Raw genomic sequence first — 26,519 nt, 5'->3', positions numbered from 1 at the left:
TCCATAGAGTTGAATTTACATAATTCCTGTTCCTATCTTGGTAAGTAGACTACCAAATATTTTCACTTATTTCACTTCACTTATTTTGAATGGAATACCACTATCTTTTCCTGCTTGATTTTGTTGGTAATATACAAAAATGCTGTTGATTTATGTGGATTTATTTTATATTCTGCTACTTTGCTGAAGTTATTGTTTCAATGAAATTTTAGTTCTCCAGGGCTTTCTAGGTACCAAATCAAATCATCGGTAAAAAGTGATACTTTTCTTTCCTCTTTGCCTATGCTTATTCCCTCAATTTCTTTTTATTCTCTTATTGCTATGGCCAGCATTTTTGGCACTAACATTAAATAGTAATGTGACAGTGGAGATCCTTGCTTCACTGATAAATTTATTGGAAAGGATTCTACTTTATTCCCATCCCGTATAATGCTGCCTCTTGATTTTAGATATATACTATTTACCATATAATGGAAGGTCCATTTGCTCCTATGTTCTCATGGTCTTTTGTTGTTGTTGGTTTTTTTTTTTGTTAACAGAAATGAGTGTTGTATTTTATCAAAAGCTTTTTCTGTGTTGATAACATAATTTTTGTTGTTCTTGTTATCAATGTGGCCGATTATGTTTATAGTTTTCCTAATATTAAACCTACCCTGCACAATCTTCTGAAGTCCGTCCAAGAGCATGCGTCACTTCCATGATACTATCTATCCATCCCATCCTTTGTCATCCCCTTCTTCTTTTGACTTTAATATTTCCCAGCATCAGGGTCTTTTCCAGTAAGTCCTGTGCTCCAAGTATGTGGCCAAAGTATTTACCATTCAACTTCATTACCAGTCTGCAGATAGTCTAAAGAGTTTTAGGGAAGGAGAAACTCTGAGACCTCTGTGGATTGGTTAATTGAAAAATGGATAATTGAAATTGACCGGGTCAGGTCAGTATCATTCTTTGCGGGAGGTTAAGCATAAAGATGTGCTACAAGACAGACCTGGGCATGGATGACTTTTTAGGTATATTCGAGGTTATTCCTCTGCACTTTCCTGGGGGGCCACACAAACAGCCTTCATGCTCTTTCTCACCTAGCACATTCTATTTTCCGTGTCCCTGCCTTAGCACTGGTTGCTCTCCATTCCACCAGGAGGGCTGGGGCGGGGGAGAAAAACAAAATCCTTGTAACAAATATGCATCGTTGAGTAAAACAGATTCTCCGATTGGCCGGCTCTGTCCAAAGAAATATGCCTCGTTCTACACTGGGGCTGTCACCTTTCTCAGGAGGTGGGCGACTTGCAGCATCCCTATTCCCCAGAATCACAGATAGTGATTGAATTGCTCGTGGTGTTTCTTTTAGTTATACATGTTGTAACCACTTTTATAGGCACGTCTCCCCCTGTGGGAGGTAAAGTCCCTGAGTACAGGGACAATTAATTTTTTCTCTTTGTATGCCTTAGTACGGAGACTGGTACATAGTAGGCACTGAATAAATGCCTTTCGGTTGACTGGCACTTCTGTAAGAGGCCTGGCGCATATATAGCTGCTGGACTACAATTCCCAGAAGGCTGCGGACTGCGATGGGTTCATGGGACTAGACTCTGATTTCCCAGAATCCACCCCGCGGGAGACCGGATGCGCATCTTCCCGATGGATTCTGGGAATCAGAGTTCGTTCCTGGAAAATGCGCAGGCGCAGTTCCAGGACTGTAGGAATGCTTGCCTGTCATTTTTTTTTGCAGCTGGTGAGTGATTGTGAGTGAGTGTGAGCATGACCGTGGGTGTGCAAGCGCGCGTATCTGCCTGCTCCTCCTCTCTTCCTTCTCCCCTTCTCGTTCCTCCTCTCTTCCCCTCCCCAAGGCTCTTGTCCACCTGGACAAAGACTGGCTGGGCACCCCTCTTTCTACCCCTCCAGGGCTGGGGAGGTGGGGGGAAGGACTTGGTGGCGGTAGAGGGGGCGGGGACCGCGCAGGATGTGGGGGCGGGGCAGTGCGGGACTGAAGAGGGGCTAGGGCTGTCTGAGGTGGGGGTGGGGGCCGCACTGGGTCCCGCAGCGGGACCTCCCACCCGGGAAGGGATGGGGGAGGCGAGCCGGGCTCCGGCCGCCACATGCGTCGGAGGTGAGTCTCCCGGGTCGCACGTGTGGCAGGTGCTGGGGTCGGAACGAGAGCCCAGGAGCCGGGACTCCTCCCTCGGGGTCAGGACCAGCCGGGTCCGAGGCTCGGGTGCCCCGAACCTCGTTCTCCACCAAGACCTCTGACCTCCCTGGTTGTTCTGAGGAGATCGTGTGTGTGAAGGCTTTAGTGACTGTGTGTCAGCGAGGGTCCTGCAGACCTTGCCTTTGGCCAGGGGTCCCAGCCCCGTTTTGTGTCCTGGATCCCTTGGGCAGTCTGATGACCCTTTTGAGAATCATGTTTTTAAAAATACATCAAACAAAAATACATCGGAAACCAATTGCATTTTAGTAGACATTTTTTCCATCCAAAGTGCTAGACCCCCTGAAATCGATCTCTAGGCCCCTTGGGGGCGGATCCATGGACCCCAGATTAAGAACCCTTGATTTAGTGCCTTCCTGATAGGGTGTACCGGCTCCCAAGAAACCAATTTTAAATTTTCAGGAATTCTGTGAACCCGTGTGAAACACCACCGATTCTGAATTCAGTCAGCTCCTAACAAGTGAGGTTGCTACAGTAACGTGTACTTTGAATATGTTACTGTCTAATAATTTAATTTAATGGTTGTAGCTTTAATAATGAATCGAAGATGAACCCAATTCCTTTTTGTTCTGATGGTGCTAAAACAATGCTGGAAAGAAAGTCTGGAGTAGCTACAATGTTGTTTAAGTGATTTTTAGGCTCTTAAAATGGCGTGCAATTATTATTTGACAATCATTATCTGAACTAAGACAAGCTAATTATTTAAAATATTTCTGGATATAATTTATTCTATCACCAATCTAATAAAAACCAAACTGAGCTAAAGAACTTGATGTTGAAATGATTAAAATTGGTCCAGTACCAGGACAAGGATGGATGGCATGTAGTTTATGAGCAGCTACTGCTCTATGGCACACACATTCTGCATTATATATGCATTTTTCTCCTTATTCTAGTTTGGCAAAGTGATTAGGTAACATTAATTTCTTGCAAGTCTTTTCTGTAATGATTGACAGTCTTAAAAGATTTTTCATTATTTTCAATTGCACTGCAATCAAGATTCATTCAGCAAGAGCAAAAATTAAACATAATAAGAGCTTTGGAAAATTTAGAGGTTCTTTTGTTTGTTTTTACTGGAAAGCACAAATCTCAAATTGAAGATCTGTCAGGCACATTTTACATTTTATTTAATAAAAAAATAAATTTAATACTTTTCCTAGGAATATGTTACTAGAAAAAATGTAATTCAACACTCAACTTCTTTTTTTTGGGGGGGGGGGAAGAGGACAGAAAGGATGAAAGCATTTTTAATTATCCTGATTCATTAGAACCATCTACTTGGTCTTTGTTTTATTTTATTTTTTGTTTTTGGAGGCAATTGGGTTTAAGTGACTTTCCTAGGGTCACACAGCTAGTAAGTATCTGAAGCCGGAATTGAATTCAGGTTCTCCTTACTCTACGGCAGATGCTCTATACACTGTGCCACCTAGCTGCCCCCATCTACTCGGTCTTAGGAACAACTCACTTCAGATAACTGGTGAAAAAAAAAATATATCATGGAAGTGAAATTTTAAAATATGAAATTGATTTGAAAGATTTTCAGAATTTTGTTTGTAATGTAGAAACAAACAATGTTCTGATCTCTGCCACTATGCAGAAAACTAAAAATATAGCACTAAAGAGGATAGAGGTTTCAATTTAATGAATATAATGTGTATGAGGGTGGAAAATTGTTTAACATCACATATTGGATATGACAGTAAGTTTGGGGAAAGAGTTAACAACAAAAGGATTGGTGCTCAACTACATTTGTCATTCATGGTTTCAAACATAGGTTGACTTCTGATTCAGGGACTGGCAAAAATCAATGAAAATATTCCCTGAGAAACAAATAGCTATATGGAATTTATAACAAAGAATATTATATGAGCCATTATTTTTTGAAAATTATGTGACATGCATACTTTATATCCGTAAAATTTATAATAAATTTATGCATGTAAATAGATTATTTTTTTTTCAGAAGCCTGGCTGTTAAACATTTACAAGCACAGCCCTGCTTTTCATCCTCATCATCATGGCCCAGTGGAAAGAGGATCATATTTGGTTTAAGAAGACCTGGTCTGAATCCTGGTTCTGTTACTTAACTGTCTTCTTCATGTGTTAACTAACATTTATTGAGTACCTACTATGTACCAGATCTAGAGATATACAGATAAAAATGACACAGTCCCTACCTTCAAGGAGCTTTCTTTCAGTGACAGAACATTTACATATGTTGTGACATGCTATACACATAAACACACACAAATATATTCAAGATAAATACAAGGTAATTTTTTATTGTGGACATGAGCAACTAGGAGATATCAATAAAGACTTCATGTAGATGGTGGCGTTAGAGTTCAGTTTTAAAGGAAACAAGGAGTTCTAAGAAGCAAAGATGAGACTGGAATATTGTGGTTTGTCCTTCGTTCTAGAAGACGACCATGACATCGGGGAAATGATGACATAACTTGCAATTGACTTTGATTTGAGTGAGGGAAGGCCCTGCAAAGTCACCAGCCTCACTTTCTTCTCCAGAGCCATCTGGGTCCAGTGGCCAGATGTCGATCAGGATGACTGGAGATTGCCCAAGGTTCAGTGGGAGACGTTGGCCCTTTTAAGCTAAAAATATATCCTAGGTGTGGATAACGCAAAGATGAGATGAATATGGGTGAGGAGCAAGGCCAGTTGGCTGGACCATAGAGTATAGGAAAGGGAGTTTGGGGTAGCATTGGTTGGAAGGGTAGTTTGAGGTTAGGTTTAAAGAGGACTTTAGAAGCCAGACATAGGAATTATATTTGGTCCCAAAGTTGATAGGGAAGCTTTGGAGTTCAGTTGAGGAGGGATGTGACCTGGTCAGGCCTGTGCTTTATGAAAAGATCACTTAAGGTTTTTAAGTTACATCCTCTAAAATAAGGGGATTGACTGAGATGATTACTAGGGTTCTCTCTACCATTAATTATTTAGTCTTTCTTTTCAGTTCTTTTCTCTTTTATTGCCAACTTCTTTCAAACTGGGTTAGTGGATAGAGATAAAAATTTGAAAATCAGGAAGCCCTGAGTTGAAATCTTTTTTCAGATGTTTACTGGCTGTGTGACTTCTGGCAGTATAAGTCAATATATGTCAGGTACAATCCTGAAGACCTTTTCTTTGGCCAGAGTTCCTAACCCCTTTTAGGCTCTTGGATACCTTGGTTAGTCTGATGAAGTCTATGGACTCTCACAACTGGGTTTTAAAATGTATAAAACAAAATTCATAGGAAACCAATTATATGTAAATAAAGATGTAATTTTTATATATTACATACTATATATATTATATACTATATACTATAATATATAATTTGTTATTGTATTATATATTAATCTTTGTTAAACAGCTTCAGTTTACTCATTTGTCATGGCACCTGTATCATGGAGTTGTTTGGAAGACCAGATTAAGTAATGTGTGCAGAATACTTTGTAATCCTTAAATCTCTATATAAATGGCAACTATTAATATTCCTCAGGTCCTTGAAAAGAAATAGCATTATCCTTTCATTTTGTGTTTTATGTATATGTGGGTACATAACATATATGTATAATTTTCTATTTTAAATTAAATTTTCTTTTTCATTATGAACTTAAACACCAATAAACACAAACATTTCACTACATAAAGAACAAGAAAGGAGATTGTAAAGAAGTTCTGAAATTGTTAGGAATAGTTTTTATTATTTTTATTATTATTTTTCTGACTATTAAATTTAGGATGGTAATAGCAAAGCTGCCCTGCTTATTTGTGTCCACATATAAACTTCATTCTCTCATCTGTGTATCTCAAAAAATATTTAATTGATGCTTCTTTCTTTTTTTGTATCTGTCACTACTGACCAGCTGCTCCCTCCCAATGTAATCTCTACCCTTTAACAAATTAGTATTATCAAGTAAAACAAATCAACACATAGGCTATGTCTGAAAAATGTATGCTTCATTCTGTACCTCACTGGAACAAGCTAGATGCAGAAGAATCAGACATAATTGAACTTATTAAGTTCTAAATGACTTGGGAAAGAACTTATTATTTGGCAAGAACTTATGGGACAACTGGAAAGAAGGCATATATTTGGACCAACATAATACACTATATTCCATAGTAAATTCAAAATTGGAATGTGGCCTGAATGTTGATGATCTTACCATTGAAAAAATTAGAAGGGGCGCATATCTTGTACTTAAAAATTTTTTTATTCATTTTGAACTTAAATACAAAAAGACAGAACACTTCCATATACACAGCACAACATAAAAGGAGGATTCAATATAAAGCCATGAATTTCCATTTCACACAGTTTACTTTTATGAAAAACTATGTAATTAATACTACACTTCATTTTCAAAGTTACCCTGCTTTTCTCTGTTTCCTTCTAAGTTTTCTCTTGTTCTCTCCTGTGCATTTTTTACTTTTTTTTCTCCCTCCCTTCCTACCCTACCCTAGAGAAGGCTACCATTAGACACACATGTATATATATGTAAAACCATAATATACATACTTCTCTTTATGAATTCTTTTTCTGGATGTGGATAGTATCTTCCTTCAATAGGTCCTTTGTAGTTAAGTTGAATATTTATAATGCTCAAAATGGCTTAGTTGTTAAAAGTTGTTCTTAGAATAATATTGCCATTACTGTGTATGACATTCTCTTTGTTCTACTCATTTCACTCTTCATTATTTCATGCAAATCTTTCCGTGTTTTTCTAAAATAAATCAGCTCATCATTTCTTATAGCACAGACTAGTATTCAATCACAATCATATATCACAATTTATTTAACCATTCTCTAATTGGCAGGCATCTCCTCAATTTACAGTTTTTTTTGCTACCACAAAGAGAGCTGCTATAAATATTTTAGAACGTAAACATTCTTTCCCCTAATCACCTTGGGAAACAGACCGAATAGTGATATTGCTGGGTCAAAGGGTGTAGATAGTTTAATAACTCATTTGGCATAATTCTATAATGGTCTCCAAAATGGTTGGATCAGTTCACAGTTCCACCAACAGTGAATTAGTGTCCCAGTTTTTCACATGCTCTCCAATATTTGTCATTTTCCCCTTCTATCATGTTAGCCAGTCTAATAGGTGTAAAATGATGTTTCAAAGTTTTTTTAATTTGCATTTCTCTAATCAATAGTGATATAGAGTATTTTTTCCGTATGGCTATATATAGTTGTGATTTCTTCATACTTTTCACAGGAATGTGTAGTGTGTACTGTTTTAGCAAAAGGTGTAATAGAGGCAGTTCTAGAAGATAAAAAATAGTCATTTATATGAAATTGAAGTCTTGTAAGTTATTTTCCTTTATATTACTGTAGTCACATAATTTATTCTTATGGTTTTGCTCATTTTACTTTCCATTTCCTACAAGTCTTGGTAGATCACTTTGAATCTGTCCTGTGTGTCATTTTTTTTTATATATTGGACCTTTGTCTCTATTTGAATTTCTGAGTCATCTACTGCTGGATTTTCTGCCAAGTAATGTGATCATTGAGTCACAGAGTCACTTTTGTTACATAATTCTAAATTGAAATTCACAATAGTTAGGCTACTTAATAGCTGCCCCATCATAAATAATATATGTTAAATATTCTGCAGACCTTAAAGTGATATGCAAATGCTACCTAATATTATTATTCCCATGTCTTGTTATCTTTGCCAGTTTATATGGTGTGTTTTTTTTTCTTTTTTTTTTTTTATAATTTTGACCTTGTTTTAGGTGGCCATTTGAGGTTTGTAATTCTTTTGAAAACAGCTTGTTGATCTCCTTAGACCACCGATCTGTTATGGCACAGTTTTTGGTATCATGCATTTGTGTCAGTTCTCTGTGCATTTTAGAAACCAGAATTTTATCAGTGATATCCCACAGTCTTTCACAGATCACAGGCAGTAGGTATCTCAGCATTCCCAATTTTAAAATATTTCAGTACCTTTGGGCTTTGTGATTTGAAATTTTGAAAGGTAGCATGGTACCTTCCTATTATCCTCATACTTCAGTCAATCAATAAACATTTATTAAGTACCTACTGTGGACCTGGCACTGTGCTAAACTCTGGGGATATAAATTAAAAGAAAGAAAGAAAGAAAGGAAGAAAGATAGCTCCTGCCCTCAAGCAACTTCCACCTTAATGGAGGAAGACATCACACAAAAGGAAGTTGAAAAGTATATGTATGTGTGTGTGGGGAGGGGGGGAGGGATGTCAATGCTCTATTAGGCATATTTGTTATTTATTTTCCTGTCCTGTCACATAATTTTCTTTTTTATTTTCTGATATAAATATATTTTTATTTATTTCATTAAGTATGTCCCAATGTTAACATTCATTTAAAATGTTAATTATTCATTTAATGTTAATATTCATTTTAAAAAAATTGTGAGTTTCAAATTCTCTCCCTCCCTCCTGCTCCTTCCCTATCCCTTGAGAAGGCAAGCAATGTGATATCAATTATACATGTGAAGTCATGAAAACACATTTCCATATTAGTATGTTGCAAAAGACAACAACACAGAAAAAAAAACAAAAATAAAGAAAGTGAAAAACGTTTGCTTCAATCTGCACTTAGAACTCATCAGTTCTTTCTCTGGAGGTAGATAGTATTTTTTATCATGGCTCCTTTGGAATTGCCTCGGATCATTGTCTTGATCAGAGTAGTTATGTCTTTCAAGGTTGATCATTGTTACAATATTGCTACTACTGCGCATAATATTATTCTATCAATCATTTACCACAACTTCTTCAGCTATTTCCCAATTGATCAGAATTACCTCAATTTCCAATTCTTTGTCATCATAAAAAGAGCTGCCATCATTATTCTGTACAGATAAGTCCTTTTTCCTTTTCTTTGATCTCTGTAGGATATAGACCTAGTAGTGATATTGCTGAGTCAAAAGGTTGTATAGCCTTTTGGGCATAGTTCCAAATTGTCCTCCAGAATGATCAAACAGTTTGTGACTCCACCAACAGTGCATTAGTGTCACAAAGTTTTATCCAAAGCACATCCTGTAAGGAATAGAGGGGAATGGAAATATTTTTCTTAATTCAGTAAAGGGTGGTCGAGCCATAGAGAGCTTGGTTTGCATACTCAGTATCCATGCAGAATGTAGAAGTGATTTCTATGAATTTAACTCATGTCAACTAATTTCCTTTCCTGGAGCCCTGTCCCTTGGAACTTGCTAGAAGTGATGGCTTCGAGGCCAGGTCTTGGGCACTAATGTCTGTGGCTCTTCTCTTTGATTTTAGGTGAAGGTAGGTTTGTTCTTTGTTAGGTTTGAGTTCTGTTTCTGTAGAGGACCATGGAACTGATGCCCAGGTTGGGTGCTCACATTTCTGTCTTGGTGAGTTTAGGAAATGCAAGGTAAGATTGATTTTCTGCTTAACATATTTCTCCTTCCCCAGTTTTCTCTTCTCAAGACTTTGACCAAAAAGTGAGAATCCAGGTGGCAAAGAGAATGACTTCTGGGTGCCTAACAGCCTTGTCCCACGTAAGTTATTTTGTTCTGTCCCTCCTGAGAAGTAGTTTCATTCCTAAAAGTTTGGACACATTTCATTCACTTGAACTCCTTCTTCTTCCAACAAATCATACTCAGGGATTTAAACATCAATTGTTGTTTCTTAGAAGACTTTGCTTCTTCTTATGTCTGATGCAGGGCTCCTAAAGTTCATATCTTTTTAAAACTTATTTTTTTTTTTAATCAACAATTGAATTTTTGAATTCAATATTGAAACAATTTGAATTTAAAAATTGAAACAATTTTTTCGGTTTTTTTCAATCAGCAAAAATCTTTTCTCTCCCTCCCACTTTCACCTTCTGTTCCCCCTCCCCATACTGTAGAAAAAGAAAAACAAGTCTTGTAAGAAACATGCATAGTCAAGCAAAACAAATAACTGTATTGTCCAGGTTCAACAATTTGTGTCTCACTTTCCATATTTAGTCCTTCACCTCTCTCTCTCTGAGGAGATGGGTAGCATTCTTTATCATTAATCCTCTGGAATCATGTTTAAGGTTGGAATGTGTCTTAAGAATCATGTGGACAAATATGATATATGAGTTATCCGAGGTACAGAAAAGTGATGTGTCTCATTCAAACAATTAATAAATATTAAGTACCTATTATGTGCCAGGTATTGTGCTAGGTGAACAAAAAGAGGCAAAAGATGAAGTCTCTGGTCTCAAGGAGCTCACAATCTGGTGTGGGGGAGGGGGGAGGATGACAATAAACAAATATGTGTGTACAAACAAGCTATATTATAGGATAAATAGGAGATAATTAAAATGGAAAGCACTAGAATCAAGAAGGGCTGAGGAAGGCTTCCGGTAGAAGGTAGAATCTTAGTTGGGACTTATTAAAGGAAATCAGAGAAGTCAGTAGTTGGAGCAAGGAGAGAAAGCATTCCAAACATGGGGGGCAGCCAGAGAAAATGCCCAGAGATGGGATGGCGTGTCTTGTTTGCAGAACAGTCAGGAGGCTACTGTCACTGGATCATGGAATACATGTCAGGGAGAAAAGCATAAGAAAACTGGAAAGGTAGGAGGTGGCTGGGTTATGAAGGGCTTTGAAGGCCAAACTGAGCATATTGTATTAATTCCTGAAAGTGAAAGGAACCACTGGAGTTTATTGAGGGGAGGATGTGGGGGGAAGTGACATGATCAGATCTGCATTTTAGGGAAAGTACTTTACAGAATTGTTAGAAAATAAACCCACCCACAAAAGGCAATACCATTTTAATATAGTTATTACAAAGTTCAGGAGGTAATAGTAAAAAGGGAAGTCCCATCCAAAATAACTACAAAATGCATAAACTATCTAGGAGTGAATATGCTGTAGCACACCCAGTACCTATCTATATAGAGACACTACAAAGTGAGTCTTAAAGAAATGAAAAAAAAAAAAAAAACAAGATCTTTGAGGGATTAGAAAAGGAGTGTATAACTATAGAGTGAATCAGGAGCATCACAAGGTATGTTTTTGTTTGCTTGGTTTTTTGCCCAAAGTAATAAGAGGGCACCAAAAAAAAAATTTACTTAACAGCCCCAATACATCCCTGTGTGTGTGTCTTTGGTGAAAGCTGTTTTTCACATGAAATCAAATCTTTAGCTCTCAAATCTGGAAACATAACTTTCAGGTCTTCTATATTCCACCTTTTTGTGATGAAAGTATTAAAGTGTTGTCAGACTGCATAAAAATACATTCAAGATAAAACACAAAGATGAGCTCCATGGTGAAGACAACATAATATTGAAAGCATTGGGAAAATGGTTGACCCTATCTTCATAGTCATGTGTGACATTTAAAAAGTTCGAGAGACATAGTTTCTAGGTAATCAATCATTCTATTAATAATGCTAGACTATTATTTATAAAAGGGATGGTCATTTGGCCATCTCTGTTGGACCAAAGATGAATCATGGCAGTGGGCTCACACTTTATAAATTCTTGGAAGAGTGGGTATTCTTGAGCGTGGAAATCAACTCTGATTGGTTAACAATTAATGAAAGAGAATGAATATTATAATGAGATGTGGACCTATTCTAATGAGGGGTTGAGGGGGATGTAATTTTGATCATGACATTTACTTCCAAATCACCCTCTGGGAAATCTAGACAAAGGATCTATATCCCCAGCCCAAGCCAGAGTAGAAGACAATGGACTGGAGTTTCACCTTAGATTAAATTCCTTGTAAGGTTGGGTGGAGTAGCAATACCTAAATTGAGGAGAATGTTAATCCTATATACTATCATGAGCCCTGTCCTGTAGAGGCTAAGCCTTGAAATGAGGACGTTAGAAAAAGGGGGAAAACTCTGGACTTCTCAAATCATTGGTTATTAACAATTACTTCTCTCATTCCCTCATTTGATTCTGTTGGTAGACACAGTCTCTTCAATGAATCACTAACTGATATGACAAGCACTTCATCAAGGGTTTCAAACTATGGAGCTTATGAGGGGAAAGAATGTGAGGGGGAAAGGGAAAGATCAATCGCTGATTTGATAAAATTAAAGGGGCCAATCCCCTTTAAAAAGTGGACATTACACATAAGAGGCACAAAAAGAAAAGTAAACAATAAGAAAATAAAATTGTCCATTTCATAGAAGTCTCATCTCATACAGTCATCTGATAGTCTGGAAACATCTGATGTAGCCCTCTGGTTTAGGTGTGGTCTCAGAGCAGTTTCCAGCTGATTGGCTTCTGTGATTTGGGTTACTTGTAGAGATCTTCCTCTCTTGTTAAAAAAAAATCTTCAAAATTATTCCTAACACAAATTTAAATTTACTTTGCCAATAACCAGGTAAAATAGTGAAAGTTAGCTTATACTTTATGTCTCTATTAGAAAATAAAATTTGGAACCCTTTAGACCAGAATTTATATTTTTATGTTAGTCAGTGTCATGTTGATACATCTAAGAAACTCAAATACAAACTGAAAATTAGAACCCAATTTTTATACTTGGCATTATTCATTCCCCCTTTAGAAGGATAAGATTCTGCTAAGGAATTAATAAAAGAATACTTTGTATAAGAAGATGAACTCTAATATAAAAATGAATTCATTTAAAAGTTGCCAGATTAACTTCAATTGTAACAAAAGATTCCAGGATGGGATATATGAATACATTGAATAATTAATATCAAAATAGTGCATATCAAGCAAGTTGTTTATAATAAAACATTTTCAACTTCTATCCATGTTCAAATGAATAACCCCTAGTAAAAGTGGATCTCTGTTTAAATCATTTATAAGATAGACCAAAAGCCATTTTTCATTTGAGATAACTAATTGTGCTGCTATTCATTAATTTAGAACTGAGTCAGTTACAACATTAACTTCACAAATAACAGAATTATATACTGGTTTCACAAGTCTTCACATAATTTGCCTAATTGTCCCCATACTATTATGAGAAATTAAAGAACCTTATCTTATACCTGAATATATAATTAATAACAGCAGATGACAAGGCTAAATACTTATTTACTTAGTTGTTCAGAATATAGAAAGAACTAAAATTCTTGGCCAAATAGCTCAAATTTTATACCTGCATCTCACTATAGTAACTCAGATGTAGTCCAGCTTTAACCTTAAAAAAATTTCTTAGTTGCATTTATACTGATCATCTAACATGATTATAGAAATTTTCCATAAAAGAAGAATCAGGAACATAGTTACACAGTAAGGGAATAATGCTTCCCTAACTTCATGTCAATTCCAGGTGAAAGTTATATAGATAGCCAATTGCATTGAGACAGGATTAAAGCCAGCCAGATGGGATATTTTCTATTCAAGAAGAAATTTCATAGTGGTGAAATTGAGTTAGGAGAATCCGATCTTGGCCCATGCCAAGAGCCCATGCCCCCAACCTTTCCTATGAGAACTCCACCTGTAGTTCATGGACGTCAAACCCATAGGGTTGCTCATATCATGGATCATTGGCTTAACAGCACTCCTTGATAATCATACCTGGAAACAGACTCAGAATATTAGTTATAGTCCCATAAGGTCTAAAATAACAAGTTCCAATAATCATAACTTTTGGTGGATTTAGCTCTCAAGGATCACATTTCCTTGATAACAAGTATTGACTATAATCTCACAATGGTAACAGTAAGAGATTCATCTTGAAAAATAACCATTTATTTTGATGTAAGTAATGCTCATGGTAAGTATATGCTTTTTTATCCCTAGGTTCAACATTACACAAATGATTTTGCTTTAAGATGCTTAATAACAAATAACAAAAGACTAGGGATAGGATGTGTAAATATAATAATCTCAAATTGTATAAAGAGAACAACTAATGTGAAAAATTGTCTATAGTAAAACATGTTTAGTTAATAACCATGTTCAAATGGACATGAACATAGATACTGCTCTCAGAATCTCTTTAAGCAATGAGAATATCTTTAAAGTGACTCTTAAGTAGTTTGCATGTATTTCGGGGCATGCTTTACATGAGGGGTGGGGAACCTGTGGCCTCTAGGCCCCACATGGTCCTGTAGGTCCTTAAGTGTGAGTATTTGTTCTGTGAAGTTTGGATTCAATCACAGGGCCACATGCAGCCTTGAGGCTACAGGTTCCTCACCCTTGCTCCACACATAAGTTATAATCCCAGATTAAATAACAAAGAAGAGTAAAATCATATTTCCCTTTAAGATAATACAAGATAGCTCATAAGTTACTACTCTCCACTAATATAACTGACTGTACTGAAATCCTATTCCTTAAAACATAAACAAAAGAGGTTCATGACTTTAACTTCACGACTTAAGAGATTTACATCTGTTTCACGGGCTTCGCTAGCTTTGTCTAATTATACTCATATCATTCTAAAAGAATGAGATACTACAGGAACTGAATCTTATACATATGACAAGCTCAAGCACTGATTTAACTCTTGCTTAGACCATGGAATGACTATAAATTGAGGTCAAAACAGCAAGATCTTTCCCACTTGCAGCTTATTACAGTAATTCAGATGCCTTAGTATTAATCTAGTAACTAATAAATCCAGTATTGCAATGGCAAACTTCTACTATTTGCTTACCCTGATAATAGAAATTTCCTATGAGAGTTAGAAGCTGGGATATGGTTATAATAGCATCAGACATGGCTATTGTGGGAATTTATTTTGCTTGACTGTGCATATTTTTCAGTGGGTTTTGTTTTTCTTTTTTCTTCTTCAATGGTGAGAGAGGTGGGGATAGGAAATAAATGCTTGTTAATTGAACAAAAATAATTTAAAAATAACTTGAATGTTTTACTTCGACTTTATTGAGCAGAATGATTTATTTTTCTTTTTTCTTTTTTTTTGTGAGGCAATTGGGGTTAAGTGACTTGCCCAGGGTCACACAGCTAGTAAGTGTCAAGTGTTTGGTCTGAGGCCGGATTTGAACTCATGTCCTCCTGACTTCAGGGCCGGTGCTCTATCCACTGTGCCACCTAGCTGCCCCCAGAATGATTTTTAAGGTTGACTTTGAGCAATAAATTAAAATTATTTATAATTTACGAAGTCTAGTATAAAGTGGGGAAGATAGTAAATAAATTCTCAAGGAATACTTGACATGGAATGTTCCAATTCCTTGATTCTATGGGAACTACTCACTATGGGTGCAACCAATTTCATGGCTTCCTCATGTTTCATATGAAGAATGGTCCATGAATGCATGGAAATGTTTTTGACTATTTCAGAAATTGTTAACACTGCAAGATGTGGTTGTAGACTTCACCCAAGAGGAATGGTGCCTGTTGGATCCTGCTGAGAAGGACCTTTTCTGGAATGTGATGCTTGAAAACTATGAGAACTTTGTCTCCCTTGGTAAGGATAGCTTTTCTCTCATGAATTATCTGACTATTAGAAGGGCATTACATTCTCATTTCATAAAGGTCATGGAATGTCTCAAGTGATTTGCTGAGTTCTGACTTGGTGTTTAGAGCCTTCTCATGAATACATGTAATATAGAAAGGCCTCTTTATCCTTTGGTTTGAAGAAGTGATATGTTCCTGTTCCCTCTCCGGAGGAAAGGCCTTGACTTTTTACAACTGGAAATCAGCAGCTTTATAATGCTGCTTTTGAAGCTATATTTTGTCTACTTTGTGCTTAGAAAAGACAAAAACTTCTGTACTCAAGTTCCTATTCCAATAGCTCTTTGGAGACATGGAAGATTTCTATATATAGTCTTTGTAGGGAATGTGCAGAAATAAACTAATTGTGTTTGAACCTAAGTCAGACCTGTCAGTTATCTTCCATATTTGATGTGATTGAACCATAATATATAGCATCCTTATGAGATCCTTTCTAGACTGCTCTCTATTTTCCTAAGGAGAAAGAGATTAAGATTGAATTCTTAAATATCCCTCTGTTCTCAGCATCTTTCCAAATGTTTCCTGATGAGCAAGGACTTCCAGATTCCAAACCACTTCTGATTTCTCAGTTGGAGAGAAGAGAAGTCCCATGGCTACCAATGGAAGAAGTCCTAAAAAGCATTTATGTGGGTGAGTGAATTAAAACCAGGCAGATGGTTATAGATGATTGCAGGCTGTACCACTGCTAGTCAGTAAGGATGCATTCCCTTTGGAATGTTAGAGTGGACCTGATTGTAAAAGACCCCCAAGGCTCTGGAGAAGGATTGTGGTTGTCCCTCTTTAAGTACTTCCTCATCTTATATTCTCCTGATCTTTTTGTCCTCATATTTCCCTACAGCCTCAGAAAAAGAGGTATTCTTTGTCTGGAAAGATATCTTCTAAGATGTTGTCAAGTAGATTGCTAAATATAGTCACCTATTCTCTATATCAGTCATGCACTTCTTCATACATCTTAAAGAAAATGAGCTTTGCTGTGTACAATCTGCACTTGTTAAATTGATGTTGCTATTTTGGGATTAATAATTTTCTAAAAATAAGTAATATTTTTTCCTAGATATTCCCTTTAGTTTAAGAAATCTATTTGTTAGAAATAACCTCTTTCCATTTTCTGATAATTAAGGCATTCCTGAAGTCCTCTGTAATTCAGTTCTGTTACTATCTGGACTTCACTGCCTTTCTAGGAATGTTCTTCTACCTGTACCAGCGTAATGTTCATTCTTCTTCATGAATGTGATAGCATCTAAAACTTAGTATTAATTCATTTAATTTTGTCATTGAGCATTGAATATTGACACCTTTTGCTCCCTCTTAGATTTTCTTCCTGAACATAATACATTTGGACTGAAATACAGTCTGGGATCAATCCTCACTACCCAACAGAAGATTCCTGGAAAAAAATGTGTCCATGAATATGACAACCTTGGGAAGAGCTTCAATCTGTTTTCAGACCTAAGTGAACATAATAGAATCTGCTTAGGAGAGAAACTATCTCAACATAAGAAATTCAAGAAGCCATTCATTCACCATTCAAAACATATGAATTCCCATAGGACATATCCTCAAGGAAAACTCTCTAAACATGATAAAGTTGGTAAAGACTTCAGCATCAAATCACAGGTTCCTGAACCTCAAAGTGTTTATAGTGGTGAGGAGAAAATTTTTGAATGTAATGAACATGGAAAAACTGACCACAGTAAACAATACTTAATTGCATATCAAACAACTCGTACTGGAGAGAAGCCCCATAAATGCAAAGAATGTGAAAAAGTCTTTAGTTCCTGGATAAACCTTTTTCAACATAAGAAAATTCATAGTGGAGAGAAATCCTACTTATGTAATGAATGTGGCAAAGCCTTTAAGCAGAAACAACACCTTAAAACCCATAAGATGATTCATACTAGACAGAAGCCTTATGAATGTAATATGTGTTTGAAAGTCTTCAGTAACAAATACTACTTAGACCAACATAAAAAAATCCATACTATTGAGGTACCCTATAAATGTAATCATTGTGGGAAAGCCTTCTGCCAGGAATCACACTTTATTAAACATAAATTAATTCATACTAAAGAAAGACCATTTGGGTGTAATGAATGTGGGAAAGCTTTCAGCAATAAACACTACCTAAGCAAACATCAAAAAATTCATATTGGATTGAAACCCTTCAAATGTAATGAATGTGGGAAGGCCTTTAGCAGTAATAGCTACCTAATTCAGCATAAAAAAATTCATACTGGAGTGAAACCCTTCAAATGTAATCAGTGTGGGAAAGGCTTTATGAGTAATAGCTACCTAATTCAGCATCAAAGAATCCATGCTGGAGGGAAGCCCTATAAATGTTATGAATGTGAGAAAGCTTTCAGCAGTAATAGCTACTTAATTCAGCATCAGAGAATTCATACAGGTGAGAAACTGTATAAATGTAATGAATGTGGGAAGACTTTCATTAGTAATAAACAACTATCACAACATAAAAGAATCCATACTGGAGAGAAGCCTTACAGCTGTAATGAATGTGGAAAAACTTTTAGGCAGATGGGACATGTTGAAACACATAAAAAGATTCATACAGGTGAGAAGCCTTTTGAATGTAATGAATGTGGGAAAGCCTTCATCAGTAATCAACAGCTATCACGACATCAAAGAATTCATATTGGAGGGAAACCTTATAAATGTAATGAATGTGGAAAAGCATTCAGTAGTAATAGCTACTTAACTCTACATCAAAGAATCCATCCTGGAGGGAAACCCTATAAATGTAATGAATGTGGGAAAGTCTTCATCAGTAATAATAACCTAATTCAGCATCAAAAAATCCATCCTGGAGAAAATCCCTATAAATGTAATGAATGTGGGAAATTCTTCAGCAGTAATAGCTACCTAATTCAACATCAAAGAATTCATACTGGAGAGAAACCCTACAAATGTAGTGAATGTGGAAAAGCCTTCATCTGTAATAGCTACTTAATTCAACATCAACGAATCCATACTGGAGGGAAGGCCTATACATGTAATGAATGTGGAAAAGTCTTTAGCAGTCAGCAAAAGCTCACTCTTCATCAAAGAATTCATACTGGAGAGAAACCCTATAAATGTAATACATGTGGGAAAGCCTTCAACAGTAACAGCTATCTCATTGAACATCAAAGAATCCATACTGGAGAGAAACCCTATAAATGCAAGGAATGTGGCAAAGCCTTCAGGCAAAGTTCATCGCTTATGCAACATCAGAAAATTCATACTGGAGAGAAACCCTATAATTGCAATGAATGTGGGAAGGCCTTCAGGCAAAGTTCATCCCTTATGCAACATCAGGTAATTCATACTGGAGAGAAACCCTACAGATGTAATGAGTGTGGGAAAGCATTTAACAATAATCAAAATTTATCACGACACCAAAGAACTCATACTGGAGAGAAACCCTATAAATGTAATAAATGTGGAAAAGCCTTTAGCAGTAATAGCTACCTAACTCAGCATCAAAGAATCCATACTGGAGAAAAACCTTATAAATGTAATGCATGTTGGAAAGCCTTTAGCAGTAATCAAAAGCTCTCAAGACATCAAAGAGTGCATACTGGAGAAAAACCCTATAAATGTAACGAATGTGGGAAAGCCTTCTGTACCAATTCTAGATTTGAAACACACAAGGCAATTCATTCTGGAGAGAGACCTAGAAAAATATAATGAATGCAGGAGAGGCTTTAGGTTTGAGACTCATACAGTATGAATGTGAAGCCATACTGGGAAGAAATCTTAAGAAGTAAAATTAATGTGTGAAAACCTTCTGCAGAAAGGCAAACCTTAATACACACAAGAAAACTCAAGGCTCATGAGAAATCTTTTAAGTGTAATAAGTGTAGAAAACATGATTGAAATCTTAAAGAACATGACTCAGTGCTCCTAAAGGTGCATTGAACTTACAGAATGTTGTGAAGGCATCATACGGGCAACAGTTAGTATACATCAGAGTTTTCATAACTGAAAATACATTCCAGGTAATGAATGTGTGCAAACTTTCAAATGAAAGTACCATAAGACACTTCATATTAAAAAGAGAAACCTGTTAAATATAATGAATGTTAGAAAGCATTCAGGCTAAATCAGACCTTTGTACATAAGAAAATTATTATTATAGAGAATTTTTTCCCCAGAAACCTTTTGCTAAAGGATTTACAAATTATCTGATAATACTGATGACATTCTTTATGAATAAAACTCACAGTTCCTGAGAGAATTCATACTAAGGATTCTGTGCATTTATTATACTGCAATGATGGTTTGAAAAAATCATGCAAAATCACAAAGTTCTAGAGTTAGAGAGGACCTCAGAAAACATCTCATCCACATTTTATCTGAACAAGACTGCCCCATATACCATACGAATCCTCACCCAGCCTTCGTTCTTTAATGAAGAGGAGCCCACTGGGTTCCTGAAGGAGTGTGCCCTGCTTTTGGGTAGTGCCTGCTGTTAGGAAGTGTTTCCTTATATCAAGCCTAAAGTTGCCTCTTTGCAATTTCCCTCCCTTTTTCCTGCTTATACTCTGCGTGGCCCATGAGAACAAGCCAAATCCTTCTTGCTGTGAGAATCCATCATATACTTGAAGTCAACTCTTCCAATAAAATACCCTCAGTTGATCCTCCTATAACATGAACTAACACACCATTCACCAGTAATGTTGCTTTCCTCCAGACTCCTTAAGCTTATCAATGACTTTCCTAAAATATGGTATACAAATCTGATGACAAAATTCTAAATCTATTGTAGCTGAGATGCACATTCACAAGACTGTCATTCCTGGTCTTATTCCTCTCCTAATGTAGCCTAAGACTGAATTTGCTATTTTGGCTGCCCTTTCACCCTTTGACTCCTTAATGAGCCTGTTATCCACCAGAATTCCAGATCTTTTTCTTATGATCTGCTTCTAGCCATCCCTCTACCTTTCATGTGTGCAGTTGATATTTTGAACTCAACTGTAAAATTTTCCACTTTTTATTTCATCATATTCAGTTTGGACCAATTTAGTCAGGAGTCAAGATCTTTTGGAATTCTGGCTGTGATTAGCTGCCCCTGCCATATTTTCTATCAGCTGCACATCAGATAACCATGGCATATACACCTTTAGCTAAGCCATTAGTTGAAATATTAAACAGATCAGGGCCTAGCACAGATCCCAGGAACATTGCACCAAAAATCTCCTTCCAAGATGACATAATAATAATAATAATAATAATGATAATAATAACAACAACAATAATAATAGTAGCTAGCACTTACAATAATGCCTATAATGTTCCAGTCATTCTGTTAAACACTTTACAGAGACTGTCTCATTTGATCCACATAACTCCCCTGGGAGGTACGTGCTATTATTATCCTTGTTTTACAGGTGAGGAAACTAAGGCAGAGAGGTTCCATGACTTGCCTAAGATCATACAGCTAGTAAGTGAGCATTTGAATTCAGGCCATCCTGAATTCATGGCCAATGTTGTATCTAGCTCCACCTAGCTGCCCTCAACTTATACCCAATGACATAAAGTAGTTATTCAACATTGGAGACAAAGTGTCTGATTTTGTTACCAGCTATAATACAGTTAGTTGCCTTAGAGAGAAAAATGTCCATCTTTCTAGTAATACTCAGGTTACAGTATTCTAGGTGCTAGAGGAGATTAGATGAAACATGGTTTGTGGCTGCACATAGCTCACAGGATCCAGAGAGGACACAGGAGACGTGACACGTGCACAACTGTAACATAAAATATCACACGAGACGCATGTTGTCTGAGAGGAATTCAAAGTGTCATTTCCTGAGCCCTAGCAGCTTGTGTAAAAGAGAAGGGAATTTGACTTCCTTAGAGAGCATAATTCCATATTCACACCTCCCAGCCTATACGGGAGATTTCTCAGATGATGCCCACTTTGAGAGATGCCATGTCATCGGTGCCCAATTTTCAGAGTTCCTGAGTTTGACTGACAATTGAAAGGTAAACACATTGGTTCAGGCTTGTGAGCTATAGTTTTAGAGGTTCAGGGTTCCTACAGAGTACCTAGAACCTAGAGTCACTGACCCTAAGTACAAGTTGGGAACACCTATAGGTGCATTCTCTCTCAACTCTAAATCTATGATAAATGAATGGCAGATGCACATCTGCTGTAGTGGTTTGTGTTTTGTTCTCAACCTGGCTGTATCCTACCTTTCCTATTGCATTCTGTGGCTGATCTATCCTGACCTGATTACTGTTCCTCAGACACAATTTCCACCTCCTCTTTCTGCCCTTGCACTGACCATCCTCCTGGTACCTGGAACATTCTTCCTTCTGGCTTCTTGGACTCCTTTTAAGCCTGGGCTCAGATGCCACCTTCTGAAGAACTCACTTCTGGTGCCTTTCTCCTCAAAATTACCATCTGTCAACTGTCTCTATCTTGTGGCCACTTCTGTAGTGTACATGTATTCTTTATTAGAATGTAAGCTCTTCTATAGTATTCTTTATTAGAATGTAAGCTCTTTGAAGGCAAAGATTGTTTTTGTATTTTCTTTATATCCCTAGGACTCAGCACAGTGTTTGGCACATAGCAAGAGCTTAATAAATGCTTGCTGATTCATTAATTGTTGTCCAAGTGGAGAAGGATCATTGTTTGGTGGGGAGATCAGGGAAGCAGTTTGCATTTGTGCTGGACCATAAAGAATAGCAGAAGTGTGAAGGGAACAAACATTAAGCACCTACTATGGGAATAAATATATATACATATATATATATGTATATATGTGTGCATGTATGTGTGTATACATGCACGCATACACATACAATATAATTTATCCTTACAGCAACACTGGGAGTTAAATGATATCCTTATTTTACAGGTGAGGAAACTGAGGCAGACAGAGGTTAAGTGACATACTTGGGGTCATACAGCTGGTAAGGGTCTAAGGCAGATCTTCCTTACTCTAGGACTAGCATTGTATCCACTGCATCACCTACTTGCCTCTAATAGGATAGGTAGGATACTTAGGTAGAGATGGCAATGGGAAGGCCATTATAGTTATGGAGTAATTTGAAGAAAGTCATAAGGGCAAGGCCACATGAGTATTTTTTAGCAGATTATAATCAAATTTGGCTGGAGCATAGCACATGTGTAGACATAGCATATGTGCGGGGAATATAATGTGCACCATTGGTGGAGCTATGAATTGGTCCAGCCATTCTGGAAAGGGATTTTGATTTATGCCTAAAAAGTTGCTAAAATGTGCATGCTCCCTACTATTTAGCAATACAATGGTTTAAAAATAAAAATGGTAGCTATTTTAAAGATTCTAGGATTGTACCCCAATAAGATCAAAAAGAAAGGAAAAGGTTCTACAGGTATAAAAATATTTCTAGCAGTTTTTTTTGTGGTAGCCAAAAAGTGGGACTAAAGGAATGTTTTCCTACTTGTGAATGGCTAAACGAACTGGTGTGTGAGTGTAATAGAATAATTGTGCCAAAAGAAATGAGGAAATGGACAGTTTCAGAAGAACCTGGGAAGACTTCTACGAACTGATACAGAATAAAATGAGCAGAACCAGAACAGTTTACACTAGGGGTGGGGAACCTGAGGCCCAGAGGCCACATGTGGCCTTCTAGGTCCTTGGGTGTGGCCCTTTGACTGAGTCCAAGTTTTACAGAACAAATCCTTTCATTAAAGGGATTTGTTCTGTGAAGTTTGGATTCAATCAAAAGGTTGCACTTGAGGACCTGGAGGACCACATATGACGTTAGGGCCACAGGTTCCCCATCTCTGATTTACACAATGATAACATTACAGAGAAAAACAACTTTGGAAGACTTTAGAACTGTCATCAATGCAATGATAACCAAGAGTCCAAAAGAAAATAGATGAAACATGTGATTCATATCTTGAAAGAGAGGTGATAACTTAAAAGGTAAAAAGAGACCTACGTTTTTTGATATGGTCAATGTGGGAATTGTTTTCCTGGACTATGCAGTTTTATATTGAGGCCTTTAAAAATTATTTTTAATTGCTTAGTGGAAAGAGGGGAAGTGGGAAGGATAGTTTAATTTTTAAAGAAAAAGAAATGAAGGATATTTATGCTATGATACACCACATTTATTTCATTTTTTAGAAAGTTAATTTTTTTCAATGAACAAATATCTATCTTCTTTGTCTCCCACCTCTCCCTACCCCACTGGAGAAAATAAACCTTGCAACAAATACACAGTCAACGAACACAAATTCTCACATTGGCCAAATCCAAAAATTTGTGTCTCACTCTGAATATCTAATCCATCACTTCTTTGTGAGGAGGTTGGCAACATTCTAAATCTGGTATCATGTTTGATCATTTCATTGTTCTTAAGCCTTTTAAAAATCGCTTTTTTTTTTATGTTGTTGTAGCATGAATTGTTCTCTTGGTTCTGCTCAAACCACATATATTTCATTATAATTTATTGTGTTGTTCTGCATTAAAACTCAAGCATTGAAACACACTGTGAAAGAGAAATGGCAAAAATACATTGCATTATTTTGCTACTAATTTTTTTCAATGTAATGCCTTATTGAGGTAGTATTGCTATTGCTATTGCTGTAAATGATTAGGGAGAACTTATTGAAAACTGTGTTAAGTGCACAGGATTTAAAGTAGATACCGTTTTCATTTTAAACCATTGTATTATTAAATCACATGTTATATAACAAAATAGAATTTAAGGAAATAGAGGACTGCACTTCATAATTCTTCATATAGCCAGATAGTGAGTGATTCTGTCTTGTTAGGGTTAGAGTTCCTTGCTGAAATGCAGTGTACCCCACATGCTTGGCAGAGTTTCTGCATAACTGACACATGTCAAATGAAAACTTTAGATAAGTGGTTTCTAGCCAATACTTTCAGTAATGTTACATTATGGAAGGCCTTCCTGTTACAATGAGACATTGGTTTTTGCATGTGCTGCTGAAAAGAGTAAGGGGCCCCAGAAATGAATGGTTTTTACTTGAGATCTTAGATTACTTCTGGCTCTACATCTATGCATCAATGAAGATTTCACCTGAGAGTTACCTAGTATGTGGAAGGGCTAAGTGATATACCTGCATAAAGCTAGCACGTGCCAGAGGCAGGACTGAAATTCAAAGGCCAGGCCTCCATCCATTATGCCACCATTTCTTGACAGTACATGGAATGTCCCATGCTTGTAGCTCACTATTTGGAATGTCCCATGCTTGTAGCTCACTATTTGATAACGGGAAGGAAGATTATATGGTTTAAATACCTTGGAGCCAACATTGCCTCCATTATGTGACTTGTTTTGTTACCTGTTTGAGTTGTCTTCATTAACCTTATTGTTGTCATCCTGTAAGTTTTTTTCTTCATTTTGTATCACTTGATACATTTTCCCTTATTTCTATGAATTCTCCATGTTTGTCTTTCCATACAGTGTACTAATATTCCATTACATTCACATAGCAGTTTATTCAATTGTTCCCCATTTTTTGAACCTATTATTATTTCCCAGATTTTTGCTATTACAAATAGTGCTGTTAAGAGTAAGATAATGATGATGCAGAGTTAGATGAGCAGAACTGGGAGAACAATTTATACAGTGACAACATTTATAGAGAAAAATAGCTTTTAAAGATACTAGGACTCTTTTTGTGATGATAAACCATGAGTCCAATAGGACTGAAGGAGGTTGCCTACCTCCTGCCAGAAAGGTGATAGACTTAAAATGTAGGATACATACATTTTTGGACATAGTGTGGGAATTAGTTTTGTTAAAACTGCATATTTGCTGGGCAGCTAGGTGGTACAGTGGCTAGAGCCCTGGGCCTGGAGTCAGGAAGATTCATTTTCCCAAATTCAAATCTGGCCTCAGACTCATACTAGGTGTGACCCTGGGCAGGTCGCTTAATCCTGTTTGCCTCAGTTTCCTCATTTGTAAAATGAGGTAGAGAAGGAAATGGCAAACCACTCCATTATCTTTGCCAAGAAAAACCCCAAATGGGATCACCAAGGGTCAGACACAACTGAAAACAACTGAACAACATACACATTTACTATAAAGGTTTTATTTTTTATTTTCCAAATTATTTAATGGGCAGTAGTGAGAGGGAGAGATAATAAATTATTATAAAAGTAAATAAATGTTTTGTAAAATAATATTTCAGTACATCTTTGTTACCTTATTTGCTTTTTACAGTTGTTTATGGGCTCCTGTGAATCCACTGCATGTTCTGTATTTTATAGAGACCTTTCCCAGTCCTTCCCACTGCTAGTGCCTTCCCACTAAGGTTACCTTTCATCTACAAGGTCATCTACAAGGTATATCTTGTATTTATGTTGTCATTTGCATGTTCATTCCCCCATTAGAAGATGAGTTCCTTGAAAGCAAGTACTGTGTTTTTGCCTTTGTATCCCCAGTGCTTAGCACTGTGTTGGCACACAATAAGTGTCTAATAAATGCTTGTTGATTGACTGAAATAAAAGATATTCTGTACCAATATAATTTGTTACCATCAGTGCTTTAATGTGAGCTGGGAACCTTTTTACCTACATTTATGGAAACCTAGACACAAGCCATATTCAGAGATTTCACAGAGCAAAACTCTGGATGGGAGCAATAATCTTTTAGTGTTATCCCCAAGATCAGACCTAGTTCATGAAAACCCATAGCTTGGGGCACCCAGGTTCCCCTTCTAAGAAGAATGCTGTGATTTAGAATAATTTTCCATGAAACCTTCTCTTGGTCCACATAAGGCTATTTATGTAGCTCCCAAGGCAACTATTCCTGACCTTGGAGAGGTGGCAAGTTTTACCCCACCATCCACCTCCTGGAGAACTCTCAGAATTTGAGGATAGGTAGGCAAGGTACCAGATACCTTGGTGGCAGAAGCCAAAAAGGCCTGAGTAGGTCTGTTGACTCATTTTTATAGGTTCTTATAAAAA

At 36.8% G+C, this 26,519-nt stretch overlaps 1 pseudogene; it reads left to right on the top strand.

Annotated features, from left to right (window-relative positions):
- The first annotated feature begins 1,568 nt into the window (after window positions 1–1,568).
- Window positions 1,569–19,730, top strand: LOC114030831 (annotated as a pseudogene).
- Window positions 19,731–26,519: the final 6,789 nt, after the last annotated feature.

This window comes from Vombatus ursinus, unplaced genomic scaffold, assembly GCF_900497805.2.
Source record: "Vombatus ursinus unplaced genomic scaffold, bare-nosed wombat genome assembly UNPS02015016.1, whole genome shotgun sequence".
NCBI classification, from domain to species: domain Eukaryota; kingdom Metazoa; phylum Chordata; class Mammalia; order Diprotodontia; family Vombatidae; genus Vombatus; species Vombatus ursinus.
This window is presented reverse-complemented; position numbering and strand designations above follow the sequence as displayed.